General features: G+C 42.7%; 1 non-coding gene across 1 annotated transcript; it reads left to right on the forward strand.

The window, feature by feature from the left end:
* The first annotated feature begins 2018 nt into the window (after positions 1 to 2018).
* LOC126014676 (small nucleolar RNA SNORA51) lies at positions 2019 to 2151 on the forward strand. Its single transcript, XR_007497678.1, has one exon. It is a non-coding gene; the product is annotated as a small nucleolar RNA SNORA51 (small nucleolar RNA).
* Positions 2152 to 5255: the final 3104 nt, after the last annotated feature.

A 5255-nucleotide genomic window follows, 5' to 3' on the forward strand; every position in this document is an offset into this window, starting at 1 on the left:
CAGATCTGCTGAAAAGCCTTTTTTGAATCAACATCAAACCATTGTTAAGAGAGAGGGTGGGGAAATCATTATCTCCGCAAGTCCCTGTTTTGGATGGAAGGACCCGACAAGAAAGCTTTTATAAAGATTATTTTACTGGGAGGCATGGTACAAAGGAAGAGTCTACTTGCAGGCTGAAGGCCAACAGTCCTTCCCTCATTCCAATTTGCAGTTCCTAGGGGGCCAAGGCTGAGTGGTGCTCCCCTCCCATCTTGTGGCAATGTGCATTCTCTTAAAGACTCACACAGCCAGGCTGCCGTGGGCAACTGACCAAGGCTGATCAGAAAATGGCACCTCTTGCCTTGCCTATGACCCCGTCATTAGATTATATTTTTTTAGGTCAATGGAAATATTATCAACACTCCTCCGCTGGAAAATGTTTGGGGTGGCCGCTGAGTGTGCCTCTTCTAACTGCTGACGAAGGATTCCCAAAATCATGGGACACAAGAGTCAAATGAGCGCCCTTAGCAAAAACTCCTTTGGTTTTTTTCCACTTCATTACTCTGTGTACGCTGGGCAGCTTCAGTGGAGTCCCAGCTTTCACTCCTCCTCATGTGTGAATGTGGTTCCCCACCCACCCCTTATAATGAATCACACCTGGTGTGTGTGTTTGTGTGTTTTAAAGCATCTGTTTCAGAATAAAAAACGTGTGTCCCTCCTAAAATGCAGATATGGAATCCATAAACCTGACAGTGACACCATTTGGAGGTAGGATCTTTGGGACACAGCTGGAAGGTGAAGACATGGCCTGCTATAGGCCCTGGGCCAGATTTCATCAGGATCTCAATCTGCTGACTCCCTGATTGTAGATTGTCCAGTTCCAAGCCATTTTTAAAAATGCCTATTGAAGGGGCCAGAGAGATAGCATGGAGGTAAGGTGTTTGCCTTGCATGCAGAAGGTTAGTGGTTTGAATCCCAGCACCCCATATGGTCCCCTGAGCCTGCCAGGAGCGATTTCTGAGCATGAAGCCAGGAGTAACCCCTGAGTGCTGATGGGTGTGACCCAAAAACCAAAAAAATGCCTATTGTTGGGCCAAAGTGATAACATGGTGGTAGGGCGTTTGCCTTGCACGCAGCCAACCGAAATGGACCAGGGTTCAATTACCAGCATCTCATATAATCTCCTCTGAGCCTGCCAGGAGTGATTTCTGAGCACAGAGCCAGTAGTAACCCCTGAGCGCTGCCAGATGTGACCCAAAAACAAAAACAAAACAAAACAAAAAAATCATCTCCATGAAAAAACCAACAGTATTCAACATATTATGGACCATAGAACTTAGGCACTGTAGACCCTAACTGGTTGCATTACTTAAGCAATGTGGAAATTAAGGCTCAAAGAGGTGAAGAAATACCATATTTTTCATACCATAAAACACACTTCCCACCCCCTCCCCAAAGTGCGTCTTACAGAGCGAGCGAGTGCAGCCTGGAGCTGAAGCCTGAGTGCAGGGGAGGAGAGCATCTAAAACTTAGGTGCGTCTTATAGAGTGAAAAATATGGTAAACACACAGTTTGAGAGTTACTCATGGAGAGAAATGCAGATAGAGCTTAAACATCACTGAGGCTGAAAAGTGCCTGTTCCAACAAGGCAGTCTAGTTGCAAAGCTCTGCACAGCCCAATAGGCTCTCTAGCCTGCTAAGCCTTGGCAGTCAAGGCAGCTTCCTGCTAGGTGAGGACTTTTAACAGTGACCTCCTCTAGGCCATGGTCCATCCAGCAGGCAGAGGCACTTTTAAGAAGATAAACTACAGGGTCATAGAGATAGCACAGGGGTTGGGCATTTACCTTGCATGTGACTGACCCAGGAGGGACCGGGTTTGATTCCCAGCATTCCATATGGTCTCCCAGCCTGCCAGGAATGATTTCTGAGTGCAGAGCCAGGAGTGACCCCTGAGCACCACTGGGTGTGGCCCCAAACCAATCAATCAAACAATCAATAAACAAAGTTTAAAAAAAAGAAAGAAAGAAAAGAAAAGATAAGGCCTCCCAATGCTTACCACAGGCTGTGTTCTTTACGCTGACTGTATAGAAAGAGGAGGTACAGTAAATGCACCCCATATACACCTCAAACCAGGCCCTTTGCCTGGTCTGTATTGTGAATGGGGGGACAAAAATAAATAAATAAATAAATAAGAAGACAAACTATACTCCCACCAACTCTGTAATGGTCTTAGGACGACAACCTACATTTGGAGTGTATTCTTCAAGGCTTTGCATGGTCTGGCTCCCATGAATCATGCTACTCAGACAACTACCCCCTACCAGTCACATTTGCCTTAAGAGCCCCATGTTCCATCCTGCCACGAGACCTTAACGTGTGCTGTTTCCAGGCTGCTCTGTGTTTACTCTCACCTTTAGCCTGTCGATACTCTCCCTTCTTTCACATCTCCTTTTCTCTGCAGAAATCTCTATTGACCTTTCAGAACGAGGTCAAGGTCCTCAAAACACCTCCAGAGCAGCAGGCTTCTCCCGCTTGCACAATTGTACGCCACTTGCACTTATATTCTTGCTCATTTCGATGGCTTATTAACCATGGCCTCCTCCATTTCACTCGAAACCACTTGTTGACTTGCTCATCATTTATCTTCTCACCATTAGCGGCATGCCAGAGAAAGATCCGCTCAAACAGCATGAACATTAATGAAAGAATAAATGAGAAGAATTTTTAAATATATGTGAAAGATGGCGATACAGCACTTGTCATGTCTGTGTGCAGACTGAGGTTTGATCCCAAACATCTTAGGATAAACCAAGAGTGAGACTGGAAAGGCCTTCAAGCGCAGACATGTCCTCTGAGCCACCTCAGATCAGAACTCTGAGTTATAAATGCCACCTCCACAGACATTCCTAGGAAATCTCTCGCTATCATTTTCTTCAAGATCACAGTACAGAAACCCTAATAACATTTCCAACTCTACTCACTAAAGTGTCACTCTTTCACCGATGTGGAAATACCTGTCAAACATAAGCTCTCCCATGAAAAGACAAAACAAAACAAAACTCCAGGGTCCTGGTGGTAATTTCGTTGCTTACTGTACTTTCCCGAGGCCCCATAAATCAAACCCTTCATTATAGTGCACCCAGAGATAACCCTCCCATCAAACCTCCCCTGTACTGACACATTCTTTGAGACTATCGCCAGCAGCTGGTTCATTTCAGACACCCCCCCCCACCCCATATCCCCTGAGGGACGAGCACATGGCAAGATTATTTCCACAAACTGACCATAATTTAAATTAAATCTCTGTCTTCATTGCTGGTTGCATCGTGGAGACAGACCATCAATGAGGAAGATTGCTCAACTTACAACAGCAACCTGGCAGAGAGTAAAATAGAGCAGGGGAAGGACTGGCCAGAAAGAAGGAGCGTGCAAAATGCCAGGTGAGCTGTCCACAGTCCAGAGAAAGCACTCTGGAAGCATAATTACAAGCACAATTCATTTGGGGTGTGAAGGCAAACCAGCATGCTAGATATTTCAAGGCGGAAAGGAAGAACAAATTAACATTTGGAAGGCTAAAACCTTTCAGCTAACTTATGCCTCAAAATAAACCTTTTAAAGAAATATTAAAAAGTGGTTTCTCTTTCATATTTATTGATGGTATTTCTATCTTTTATTGATCAAATTTTATTTTAATTATTAAAATATTTAATTTACTTTATTTATATACTCATACATATTTATATTTATATGTTATTTATAATATAAACATTTGTACATTTATGAATGAATATCTCTATTATGATTTATTCATTAAGTAAATTTATTATATTTCTATACCTTGTATTATATTTTTATTTATTAAATTTTATCTTATTTATTAAATAATTATCCAATATATAATATTTTATTATATACTTATAAATATGTATTTATATTTATAGTTTGTGTAATTATAATACAAATAAATAAATGATATTAATATATTTGTTATATTTCTGTCTCTTATATTTTAGATGATGATTGATGAGATGCCATCTGAGAGTTTAAACATCTTGTTCAAAGATCAGTTAATTCTGTATGCAGCTGATCAGTATTTGGGGTTATTTATCCACCCCATCTCTATTTTGTTTTTTTCTTGCTTCAAGGTATTAGCAGCATTAAGGGCTGGAGCGATGATAGTACAGCAAGCAGGAAGGCTGCTTGGCTTGACCAGGGTTAGATTCCCAGTATCCCATAGGCTCTCCCAACCAACACCAGGAGTACAGACAAGGAGTAGTAATCCTTGAGCATCGCAAAGTGTGGCCCAAAAACAAACAAACAAAAAAAAAATGGTATTAGCAGCATTAAGTTGGAGAGGACGGTTCACTGTGGATCCAAGCGGCACCTCTTATGTAGTTTCCTTTATTTTTTTAACACATTACTTGAGGCAGAAAAAAAATATATTTTAATAAAACCCCCATACACAAGTAAATTTGATTAAAAGCCTGAGAATATTAAAAGTAAAAGAGAGGGGGCCCGGAGAGATAGCACAGCGGCGTTTGCCTTGCAAGCAGCCGATCCAGGACCAAAGGTGTTGGTTCGAATCCCTAGTATCCCATATGGTCCCCCGTGCCTGCCAGGAGCTATTTCTGAGCAGACAGCCAGGAGGAACCCCTGAGCACCGCCGGGTGTGGCCCAAAAAACAAACAAACAAAACAAAAACAAAAACAAAAAAGTAGAAGAGAGGACAGGAGGTTCAGAGCAGAGATTACAGTGTGCTCTTCCTTGCAGTCAGTAAACAATGGGAGGTGGACTTATGTCGTTTTCTATCGTCTTCGAAGTTTAGAGTCATCTGACTCCAAAGAATTTTCAGTTATAACCTCTTTACATGAACTCACTAAATACAAGAGGTCGACAGGAAGCAAAGGCGATGGTTGGGTCCACACAGCAGGTGCCTCATCCTTTCCCAAACCAGGCTCCTCATCACTGATCCCCCCAAAAGAGAAGGGGATACTTCCCCAGGCCCTGATGGCTGACGCAGACACATCTCTAGTGCCTACAAAGGTGGATTTCACGCTCTCTACTCCCCTATTTTCTTCATGGTATCTCTTCTTGATGAAAGACGCATTGACACCTAAGTCTATTCATCAGGATATATTCCTAGGTGAGACACAGCAATGCACTAGAAGCCCACCGTTTTTTCGATGATCTGGAACATATATTTCTCCCCAGGAACTAGGATGGACCAGCAATGAGCAGCGTCACCAACAATGCTGGTGTTCTGCCCTCAGTCAATA

The sequence above is a fragment of the Suncus etruscus genome, chromosome 7 (genome assembly GCF_024139225.1).
Source record: "Suncus etruscus isolate mSunEtr1 chromosome 7, mSunEtr1.pri.cur, whole genome shotgun sequence".
Classification (NCBI taxonomy): domain Eukaryota; kingdom Metazoa; phylum Chordata; class Mammalia; order Eulipotyphla; family Soricidae; genus Suncus; species Suncus etruscus.